Here is a 12,365-nt window from a genome sequence, read left to right as displayed (position 1 = left end):
GGAGAAGGCGGGGAAGGGGGCTCAGCGAACTTGTCTTACCCTGTTTAGAAACTTCCAACAGGGCCCAGGTGGCAAGCGCTCTGGGGCCGGGGCCAAACTGGGGGTGGCCCCGTGGGGGTGGCGCCATGGCGACGGGCATCATACACCTGGTCGTGACTCCTCTTGGCGGTGGCCTCCCTGCGGGCATCACGCGTGGCACGTCTCTACAGATTAGCCCTCCGGGAGTCTAGGAGGACAAACCACTGTCAGACACGACAAGTCCCTTGTCCTGAACCACAGGGTGTCCTTCCAAAATCTCATGGATGAGGGGTCCAAGAAGGGTGCCAAGCAGGAAGGCAATTCAGAAGGACAAAGGAAAACAATTTTATTAGCGGCGAGTGCCAAGAACAGAGTATTTGTTCTTTTACACGGACCAAAGCTCCAAATGTTCTTTGAGTAATATTTAATCAAAGGATTGTTTTAGGTGGGTAGAGAAGCAAACATCTGAACCCAGGATTGACTAAAATTCCCTCCCAGGAAAATATCCTGGGCATGAAAAGCATCTATTCTCAGGGGGGTTTCCTGTCTCCATGGGCTTCAGAGAAAGAAAGAATAATGAGCCTGTGAGCCGTTGGCCCAGCCAGGGCAGCGGGCCGTGATCTGGGAACTGGGGCTTTGTGGCAAGGTTTTGAAAGAGAGACGGGAGGGATGTTGTGGGTTGAATTGGGTCACCCCCAAATTCCCAGGTTGGAGGCACAGCCCCCGGTCCCTCAGAGTGCGACCTTAACTGGGAATAGGGTCAATCAGACGGAATTCGTGAGGTTGAGGTCACCCTGGAGGAGGCTGGGCCCTAACCCGGGATGACTGGTGTCCTTATTAAGAGGGGACATTTGGACACAGACACGGACACAGAGAGCGCGCCATGGGCAGATCAAGACGGGGACGAGGATGATGCTTCCATGAGCCCACGGGCGCCCCAAATTGCCAGCAAGCTGTGGGAGGCTGGCAGAGGGGCCTGGAACACAGCCCTGCCTATACCCTGGCTTTGGATTTCTATCCCCCAGAACTGGGAGACAATGAACTTCTGTGGTTCGGGTCACCCAGGCTCTGGTACATGTTTCCCCGCGGCGTGAACAGACCAATACAAGGGTAGGGGCCACAGTGGGGACAGTGGGAGGACAGAGGCCACCCGAGGAAGCTGCCCAGGGGGCCCGGCAACCGATAAGAATGAGCAGTCCTGAGGGCAAGTCCCGGCTTCTCCAAGGGAGTGGGGCCCTTCCCCTATCTGCACATGTGCCCCAGATAGAAAAGCAAGCTAGGTTCCTGCCATCTCCCGCCGGCAATCTCACACCGTGAAGGAGGAAGTAAAGATGATTCATATTGTTATCTGAGGCCGGAGGGAGACAAACACACTCTGGGTGAGAACCAGCCACTGGAAAGAAATAGAAACGCCCATCACGCCTCGCCCACTTCTGGCAGAACTCAGTATTTTCTCTGCCCCCAACCTGCCTTCTTTTAGGATTTGCTGGTGGATCTTGGTCTCATGCCATGTGGAAAAACCCTTGTGAGAATTCACTCTTCTTCCCCAGAGTCTCCCTGAAAGGAGTTTCATTATCTAGAGTGGCAGTTTCACGGAGGAGTAGGGAGGAAAATCCCAGAACACTGGATATGACTATCTGGAGGACAGAGATCTCTGATGAACAGCAGTGATTTTCGTCTGAGAGCACAGCACATCGGAGCGCCCTTTACTGACGCCGGGACTGCCCTGGGAATTGCCCTCATGGGTGGTGGGTACAGGGAGGGTCTGGCCGGGCCGGGCTGCTGTCCACTGCTGTTTCTGGGGCCCCGTGACGTTGGTCTCTCCCTCTTCTCCCTCCCCGGCCTGTGGTTTGACCTCGTGCCAAGTGTTGTGACCCAGTGGCCCCAGGTTGGCTGTCCAGCCTTGTCAACCTCTGCCACTGTGGTAGCCGAGAACTGTTCTAACGCAATGGTGCCCATCTAAACTCGTCTGTCCCCTTGGCCATCTCCCCAACACGCACAGACACGCGCACCCACGAATTCCTCCTCTTTCTTTCCTTATTCGGTGAATGGCACCGACATCCCCCTGGTCGCCCAGTCTCAAAATCTGTAATCTTGCTTCACCCGAATCTGCCCCGTGCAAGCCATTGGCAATCAATCCCTGGCAGTCTACCTCCCGCGTGTCTTCACGCCTCTCCCATTCCATTTGGCTTTTCCAGGGCGAAGGTCTTCACCGTGTCTCCCTTAGACAATGCAACAGCCTCCAGATTTCACCGCTGCCTACCCCCAGCCTTCCCGACCCTGATCCATCTGTCCTGGACCCCAGAGGCATCTTCAGAAAGCACAGCTGCCCAGCCCAGATCCCTTCCTTCAATGGCTCCTCACAGTCGTATCTGAGACGCTTTGCAGTCTGGGGAGGGGAATCGGCACGGCCGGTGCAGGTGCGTGAGCTGAGAGTTTTCCCCTCCCTGCCCCGTGTTGCTGGGTGGCTAGCAAAAGAAAAGAAGGAAACCTGTTAGTCCTTTAGCATAACGCTGCCCCAGCATGATGCTCTAAGGAAAGCAGAACCATCTAGTACCCTTTCCACTCTGAGACACCTGAGGGAACATGGCAGGGGGAGAAGCAAAGTGGGCCCAGGCAGGCCAGGGAAGGAGTGAGGACAGAACAGGGGCACCCACGTGGGCTCTCAGTTTCCAGGTCCGTATCGATGCAAAGTCAGGTCCGAGCCTATAGTGAGAGCCCAGAGAAAGGGGCACTGTGTCCCAGGTCCCCCGCCTGCCACGGGTGACGATGGGCGGAGGGCAGTGCTAATGGTTGGGGTTAGTGATTCCCTTCTTCCCCTCTTGCTTCTGGTGGAACCAGGGCAGGGCTGCAACTTGGCAAAGAGAGATGGTGAGTCCAGCTGGGAGACTCGAGGATGCGGACCTGGGGCCAACCGACAACCCTGAGGAGGGACCAGCTCTTGTCTTAGCACCTCTCACACCCGAGACAGGCACCCGGCCACCCTGGGGCCACTCGGGACCCTCCTGACCCATTGCTGCGTTCTCAATTCCCTCTGTGAGGTTCCTCGCCACCTCTAAGTGCTAAGAGTCCAGCCACCACGTAAGACCAGCTCAAGCGTTGCCTCCTCCAGGAAGTTTTCTCTGATTTCCTGAGTCAGGATTAACTTTCCCTTCTCTCGCCTCCCTTGGGGCTTTGTTCATCTGGCAAACCACTCATCACGTTTATGTATTTTTGTATCGGAGCGTGCAACTCCCCAGCACTTGGCGCGGTGCTCGACAGTCGGTACCGAAAAGATGCTTATTGACCGAATAAAGGAAAGAACGAACGGATGAATGTAGTGAGAGCTGCCTTTATGTGGACTCCTCTGCAGTAACCAGCATGGCCTTACGTCTCATTGCTTCTCAACAAACGGCTAACTTGTTCATTTCACGGAGCTTGTGATTAGCATCCTCTTATCTCATGTTATGATTTGTTTTTTTGTCCCCACCTCCTATGGGGGAGAACAAAGGGAAATGCCCAGAGCTTCCCACAAATACGCCTTCTGAATATTCCCAGCCGCATCGACCACTTGGGGCTCTGTGCCCTGCGCTGGGGTGCGTGGGGAAGGCTGGCTGGCCGGGCTGCCTTTTTGGAGGATGCCCAAACACCTGGTAACCTGAGCGGCGTGGACTCTGGGCAGTAACTTTCGGCTATTTTCCAAGCTCTGCGCACATCCTTGATCTTATTGAGTCCGCCTGACCCTGGAGGGGGAGGCAATGCTGACCATGGCCGCCTTGCTTTCTAGACGAGGAGAGGCACTTCTGAGGAGTGAAATAAAGGGCCTGCCCCGGGCCGTGGTTGCCATTAGCTAAAGATCTGGCCCTGCCCAGAGCCCAGGATGCTTCTTGTCCTGGCTGGGGCAGCGCAGGCTCCCATCAGCTCCTCAGTCCTCGGTGACAGGATTCCTGGGGCCGCCTCACTCTCTTCCGTGGATCAGAGGCTTGTCCCTGCTCCTGAGATCCGGAGGCGAGAGACCAGGATTAGTCTGGCTCCAGGCCAAGGCAATCTTGCTGTCCCCTCAGAGCGGCAGCAAGGCCCGGACACAGCCTGGGCCGCCTGGGGCTTTGAGTAGAAACTCGCACCGACCTCCCCCATCCCTGCCCCATGGCCCGTTACCCGCCCTCCTCCCCCAAAGTCTGACTTTCTTTTCAAACCCACAGCTTTTGCAAAGCACTGGAGAGAAGAAATCGGTCTGGAATTTTAAGCCTCTCAGCATAGTTGGCTCTGCCTGCAACCCCGGGGGTGGGGGTGGGGGGCGCAGAGGGGGGAAGCTGAAAGCAGGGATGGGTTGCCCTCCAGTCTCCTCGCTCCCGCTCCGGGGTGGAGGTGGGGCTGGTGGTTCCGACTGAGGTCTGAGGCCGCTGCCCGATGCCACTTCCTTGCAGACAGGGCATTGCCGCCCTCCCAGCTCCTCCTGCCGCACCCCTGGAGGGGGGCTCACACTCAGGACAGCCCGCCATGTGCCAGGCACTGTGCAAAGCACCTGCAATGCGCGTTCCCTCATGTCACGTGCACAGTCAGCCTCGTGCAGCCTCCTCCCCTGATGGGACGAAGGCTCAGAGTGTTCAAGGTGCACGTATAAACCCACCCTGTCTGACTCCAGGCCTGAGCTCTTAACGGGGCCGGGTTTTAGGATCTGGCTATGGTAGCCCCAGGGGAGGAGTCTGGCCCAGGGAGTTTGCCTTCTGGAAGCCTCTTTCCTTCCTGCAGACTTAGATCAGACCCTTCTCCTGATGTACCTTTTCTCCTTGCCTTGGATATAGCGTGCTGACGTTAGCCTCTACCAGCCCTTGAGAGACCCTCATTTGTCAACACCCACTGTCACGGCCTCAAGACAAAGGAATGGGGTGACCCAGCGTGAGAGGCTGGGAACCAGGGTGGGATAGAAGTTCACAGTAGGACCTGGCAACTGGCCTGCCCGGGTCCAAGGGCTGGTCCTGCTTTCTGTACGACTTAACCGCTCTGTGCCTCGGTTTCCTCATCTGCGACATGGCGGTGCTTTTTTTTTTTTTTTCATAAACCGTATCTCCCTGGTCAATCAAAAGCGAACGGTTGTGAAATGCACAGACAAGAGTGAAACTCTTGAGTGTCACTCCCAGGCGGGACTTGACTTTTCTTTGGCCCCCGAGTTAGAGGAGGGAGGGTCTCTGTGGCCACCTGCCTGCCCGCTTCAGCTTTCCACCTCTCCCCCTTCCTCTGTCGGCTCAGCCTCCCTCTGCCCACCAACCAGCACCGGGCCCAGGGCTTCCAGAGAACATAGCTGGAAGCCCCCAGGATAACCAGTACTGATTTACCTCATGTCAGGCAAACACTGAACATGGGACCAAAAGTAGCACTGGCCGCTGTTCATCAGTCAAACGGAAGCAGCAGTTTCTCTTGTGAGTTTTTGCAAGTTGTGTTAACTCTTCCAGACCCTTCTGATGGAGCTTTCCAGGGGCGCCTGACCTGGGCAGGCTGGGCGGGTCCCGTCCCCAGCGCAGGCACTGGGCCAGGCGAGCGGACTTCCTGAGAACCAAGCTGGGCTCTTTTAGCGCGGGTTTCCGGGGTTCCCGTGCCTATTCTGAGACCCTAGGGCAAGCCCTTGTGCAGAAGTAAGTCCCGGCGTGTTGGGCCAGCGAGAATCGGCACAACGAGGGAATCGGCACAACACAGGTCTTCTTCTCTCGGCCAGGCAGGTCTCACCAAGGGGGAACTGACATCCAGGTGTGGAGATGGGCTTCTCCTGGGCCCAAGGACATGTGGCCTCAGGCACATCCTGGCACGTCGCTGCTCCTCGCTGGCCGCATTTACGTGGACCCCACTCGCACAAATACCTGTTGGTTCTAGCTGTACTGTAGGGAGATTTCTAAAAGAGACCCACGCTTTCTGTTTCCCAGATGCAAAAGTACACTGCAATGCATATCCTCTTACATTCTTATTGCTCCCGACGGGGCCGAACCCTCCTCGCTTTCTCCTACCTCTGTGCCAAATAAATAATTCACCGCAGGCGGAAATCAAAGATGTAGTCAAAAGAGATAGAAAACCAGGGGGGCGGAAATCAGGCAAACTGGATGGTGGTGTTCGCTTCCACGAAGCCCGTCACAGCGTCTCTGGGGGGCGGGCGTCCTCGTCAGGACGGTCGCCAGGATGCCCGCCGCCCAAGGTCTTTCCGCGTTTGCTCGACTGCCTCATTTCAGCAAGGACGGTTCAGCTTCTGAGGGGCAGGCAGGTATTTCTGGAGGCAGCTCGACCGCCAGGCTCGATGGTGAGGAGACAAAAAATAAGCCACCAGGGGAAAGAGCGAGAAGGAGAAGGGACTTCTCAGCGCGGCATCTCCTTTTCTCCCTTTGGCAGGACTAACGCTGAGGAAGGATCGCCAGGATTATAGAATCTGCTCAAGGGAGGCCGTTGAGTACAAATTCCCCATTTCCTTTCCCCTTCCTTCCCGCCTGCCCCATCACGGGAACGTCTGGATTTTCCCCTCACGAGTCATGGCGCGGGCCTGTCCTTGGCCAGCAGTCAGAGCTGCTTCTGACAAGGATCTGGGATTTCTTCGAGACCACTTCTCAGAGCTTCCGAAAACGGCACATAATCCAAGTGACTCAGGTTCTCCCCGTGAAAGTGCTCTGTCTTCACTTTCCCATTTCACAGCTCAAAACGAGGGGCAGCGAGGGATTGCAGGCCTCTTCCAGCCGGTCTGGCCTGCACCTCCTGAGATCGGGAACCACGCCAGGGGAGCACCTGAGGAAAGGCCGAGAAGAGACGCTGGCTTGACATGTCCTCTCCTAAAAATTGTTATTCCAGCTGCTCAAACCCCAGGGAAGCCATCATCCGTGGGAAGCGACTGAGCAGAGACCTGCTGCCTGTTGGGAGCCCGCTCCTGCCGCTGATGGCATGGGTTGGACCACTGGATCCGAAACCAGGAGACCCTGCTTGGCCCCCCGCCACCACCCACACTCTGCTGTCCCAGAGTGACTAGTCAGTCACTGCCCTCTCCGGACCCTTGCTCTGACATGATTTCTCAGCAGGGAGGGCCCAGAAGTTGCACCCAGATGTCACCGGGTTAGCATAGCATCCCCACCCCCAGCTCTGCACTTTCTATTTATTTATTTTGGACCAGGTCACAATAGCAAATACTTACATGGCATTTACTCTGTGCCGGACCCTCCTCGAAACGTTAAAAAAATTTTTTCTAATGTTTATTTATTCTTGAGGGAGAGAGAGGCAGAGCGTGAGTGGGGAAAGGGCAGAGAGGGAGAGAGACACACACACACACAGAATCCGAAGCAGGCTCCAGGCTCCCGGCTGTCAGCACAGAGCCCGACGCGGGGCTCGAACTCACGAGCCATGAGATTATGACCTGAGCTGAAGTCCGACACTTGACCTACTGAGCCACCCAGGCGCCCCCTCAAAACCTTTGCGTATATTAATTCATTTAAACCTTACAATGAGAGCTGCTACCGTTACCATTTCCATTTACAGACGTGAGGCACAGAGAGGTTAAGGTTAAAAAAAAACCACAACCAGACAGGTTAAGAGATTAAGCACAGAGAGATTACCTTCTCAAACTCAGCTAACAACAGGGGGCAGAGCTGGGATGGGAAGGCAGCCTCAGCCCAGCTCGGTGCCCTCACCCTGCCGTCCTCACAGCTCTGTCCTCCAGTCCTGACTCTTCTCTCTGCAGGCTACTACTCTCAATAAATTTATGTATCTTTTTAAAAAATCTTGCCTCATGTTTTTACATTTATACACACACTGAGCATCCGACTCTCGGTTTTAGCTCAGGTCATGATCTCATGGTTTGTGAGATCAAGTCCCACGCCGGGCTCTGCGCTGACCGCGTGGAGCCTGCTCGGGATTCTCTCTCCCATTCTCTCTGCTCTTTTCCTGCTCACAACACGCACACTCTCTCTCAAAATAAGTAAATAAAGATTAAAAAAAAAAAAAAAAAAGGTTATCTTGGTTCCTCTGGGTGTACCGTTCAATCCCATGAGCCATTAAAAACACAGAATTTTTTTTCCTAGCTGGAGGCAGGAGAGATGAGGGGATGCCAGAAAGATTTGAATCACGAGAAAGACTCCATTCCTTATTGTTGGCTTTAAAGATGGAGGGGACCATAAGCCAGGGAATGTGGACAGCTTCTAGAAACCAAGAATGAGCCCTGGCCAACAGCCAGCAAGGAAAGGGGGACCTCAGTGCTACAAGCAGAGAGAGAGGGACACACAGAATCTGAAGCGGGCACCGGGCTCCGAACCGTCGGCGCAGAGCCTGACATGGGGCTCGAACTCCTGAACCGCGAGATCACAACCTGAGCCGAAGTCGGACCCTTAGCCGACTGAGCCACCCAGGTACCCCCAGCTGAGCCTTCTAACTCTCCAACCACGAGATCATAAACCTGTGTTATTTTAATCACTACGTTTGTGGTAGTCAATTACAGAAGTAATAAACACACTGCGGGTGTGGGTCAGAGCTGGGTCAGAGACTATACGCATTTAACATTTCGATAGATACCGTGACACTGCTCTCCCTGGAAGTGCAACCAATTTACAACTTCACCACTTCTATCGGAGGAGCTGTCCCCCACTCTTCACTCACTTAGTATGTAATCAAGCTTTCAGAACTTTGTCAATTAGATATAGGAGATTGCCCTGAATTTGTGCTTAGGACAGCAAGACCATTGCTTCAATTTAGATTCCACGTCCACCTGGAGTCGTTTTGGGTGCAGAGAGATGCCTGATAGAAAATGCCAGGGCTCTCCTGGGGCACGTCACTGTCAAACAGGCGTAGAGGGACAGCTCAGTTTCTCCTCCTGTGCAATGAGAGGCAGGTAGGGAGGGTGCTGGGATTGGCCCCCGCTTGGGTAGGGGAGCTTGGGGCCATGGGGTGTCAAGCCAAGGAAGACTGAAGTCGGTGGCCCAAGCACAGCTGGGCACAAAGGAGGAGTCCGGACGTTGTCTCCTAGGGAGTAAGGACAAAGGCTGCAAACACTGGGGTTCAGGGCGCGTGTCTGTCAAGCGCATGGGACAGAGGTGTGCAGAGGGCAGAGCTTTCGGAAGAGCCCCAAGACCCTGCTTGGGCTTGGAGCCAGCAGTGAAATGGCTGTGATCTCTGCAAGAGATCTGGGAGGGAGGGGAGTCTGGGGCAGGCTGACTGAGAAACAGGAGCTCGGCCCCAGACCCGGTGGGGTCAGTTCAAGGTGGGAATCTGGGGCCTCAGTCCTTCCCTGTCCGGCCAATTCCGGAGGGAGGAGCAGACGGGAAGGTTGGGAGAGTGAGCAGCCAAGTGAGGGTCCAAGGGAGGGAAGCAAGCCTAAACAGCAAGAGCGCTGTGACGGCTGGGGGTGAACTCAGCCACGCAGCGGCCAATGGAGCGCCCCCTAGAGGCCCAATGCTAGAGGACCCGTGAGAAATCCAGAGGGAGGACATGTTCCAGCCACAGTCTTTCTAGAGACTCCACTGCAGTGGTAAGAGACCGCGGGAGGAAGAGTCTGGATTGTGAAGCTGGGAAGAACTGAATTCACATCCTCGCTCTGGAATTTGAGTTTCTGTACCCAGTAGGTGATTGTAAGGATGCGAAATAAACATACATATAAACGCAGTATACATCTACGTATGTGCATGTGTATTTGTGTATATACTTATATGCATATATGTATACGTATACGTGCACACAAATTTATACACATACATGCCACGGGTACACAGTGGTACGTATGCATGTGCACATACACGTGTGAACACCCACCCGTACAAGAAAGTGAGCCCTCGCGTACTTCGCACACTAGGCTTTCGGAATTAATTAAAATGTGTCTGAAAAACCACTTAGTGCCTTTACAGATGGAGAACAAATCTGGTGATATGCCCGGGGTCACTCCCCGAAAGACACGAACGCTGATCCCCTAGGCCCCAGCGCTGTGCATTTTCACGCTGCCCACCTGTGTCCAGGCGCCCAGGGACGATGACAAGCCCCTTTGAAGAGGACAGACACCTTTCGAGGGAGAGCACCGCCCCACGGGACCCATTAGCTCAGTATCAGAGATTGTTCCGGGGTGGTTATGACGCACCCCCTGCAGATGGCTAAGGGGGGAGCCCCAGGTTCTCTTGTGGAGTTGGGATTTGGCCAGTGAAATATAGAACTCAAAGGAAAATGTCACCACGGCAAACAAAAGTTGCAGAACCAAGGCATTTTCTTTCTCGTACAGAAATAGAAAGGATTTTTATAATTGACCTCTCCCTGGGGCAGGGCGAACTCTAGAGAAAATGAAACTTGGAAATGAGTCATTTTTGGATTATTTATCTAAGTGGCTTTCAGATGTCAGTTCACACACTGCTGTCCCAGGCTCACCTGGGTGCCTGTTGAGACGACAAATTCTGGGGTCTCCCTTTGACCCGCTGAACTAAGTCTCAGGGGGATGAGGTTTGAGACGATGATTTGCATCAGGCTCCTCCGAGTGATTCTGCTTTGTATCCGGAGGGGGACGCTGCTGTCGGGGACCCTGGAGAGAAGGCAGTCCCGCGGGCTGCTTGCCTGGGTGACAGGAAGTCCCCTACGCGGAGCCAGCCTGCCCTGGTGGCACACAGCCTCGTAGGAAGCTCCTTCCCCAGAGCCTCCCTTCCCCCTCTACCTGCTGCCGGTTCCACATGCTTTCCAGAAAAGTCAAACTGGACACTTTCAACATGACAGCCTTTCAAGGGTTCAGTGTCAAGGAGGCAAGTCTAGTCTTTGTTGCTCCCCAAACTCTTCCTGGGGTCCCAGGGCCTCTTTCCGCGTCTCAGCGGCTGTCACAACGATGCTCACCCAGGCCTCCTTCCACTCAGGCTGTTTCCTTCTATGCTGGAGTTAACTAAGGTATTCTGCTGTCACCTTGCTCATGCGCTCGAGAGTGCCGGCCCCTCAGTGTGTCGCTTTGGGTCCACATGTGTTAATGGGAGTCTTCTGCAGACGTGGGCTCGATCCCGTGGCTGCTGTGGTGTGGGAATGTCAGTGTCAGGCAGGAGGAGGGCTGCTGGGCCAGGGAGGGTCTCTGCAGTCCTGTTATGTCATCTACGTCTGTGGTTAAGCCCTGAATCTGAGACGACGGTGACACATACCACCGTGTCGTCATTCGAATATTCCAGTCGTCTTGATCCCCGCCCCATCTGGCCACTTTCTGCCGGTGCTAAGTTGCATTTCCTCTCATCTTCATTTTTGCTCATTTTATCTACAGATAAATACCAGGACCGGATGTGGCCCTGGCTCTTAACTATCAATGTCCCTCTCCACCCCGTGGTTACATGGTGGGGATGTCCCACGGAGATGTGGGTTATGGATCACGTTCTCCAGAAGCTTCTGTGCTCTCAGACACCAGGCCTATAATTCAGGTGGCAGGTGGAGTGTGGGATTCTTCTGGGATTTCTTCATGCAGATGTAAGAAAGTGGAAGTGTGTGTTATGATTTTCTACCCTTTTTTTTTTGCCCCAAAGGTAGCATATTGAATATACTACTCTATTTTGTTTTCTCACTCCAGGAAATCCTGGAGAGCTTACAATCATCATTGTTATTTTTCACAGTAGCACTGTATGCAATCCTTTCTATGGATGTACCATCGCATCTTCTAACAGTTTTGTGGAGATATAAGTCATCAGCCATACGATCTAGCTATTTAGAATGTATAATTCCATTTTTAGTATATTCGGAGATGTACAACTTTACACAGTACTGTAGCTTTTCAGCCAGTCACCAGTGAAGAAAGAACTGGGGTTATTTCTAATCTGTTACTATTAAAAAGAAAAGAGGCAGGGAACATTCTAGTTTCTGCCTCTTCGCATAGATCGTGGGTCCTCCTATAGGATGAAATGGCTTGGAATAAAAGTGCAGCGGGACTGGGGGTGTGCGCATCCGAATGTTGGTGTCTACACGTTCTCCGGGTCGATCGTACTACTTTCCCACTGACCACAAGGGAGGGGGCTCTGCCTCCCCATTCCCTCTGTCCCCCAACCCCCCACAGGCCGGTGTGGGATATTATTATTCTTTAATATTTTTACTTATCTGAAGAATAAAAAAAAATGGCATCCCTTTGCAGTTTCAATGAGTCATCAATTATACTTTTATTCTAAAAATAGATTTTCCGTTGTGGTAGCCAGCCTCCAGGATGACTCCCGATGACCCCAGCCTGCTTTGTATATTTCCACCCACAGTCACGGCCGGCCCGTGTGCCGCGCAGAAAGGAGCAGGGGTATGACTTCTCCGGCACGGTCATCAGGTGATTGTTTCCTTCACCTGCCCTCCCGGATCGCATGCTCTGGGGGAAGCCGGCCGCACTACGGCGAGGGCACGCTGTCGAGGCGCGTGTGGAAAACCCACCAGCC

Source organism: Neofelis nebulosa, chromosome 13 (genome assembly GCF_028018385.1).
Source record: "Neofelis nebulosa isolate mNeoNeb1 chromosome 13, mNeoNeb1.pri, whole genome shotgun sequence".
Taxonomy (NCBI): Eukaryota; Metazoa; Chordata; class Mammalia; order Carnivora; family Felidae; genus Neofelis; species Neofelis nebulosa.
Note: the sequence above shows the minus strand (reverse complement) of the source record.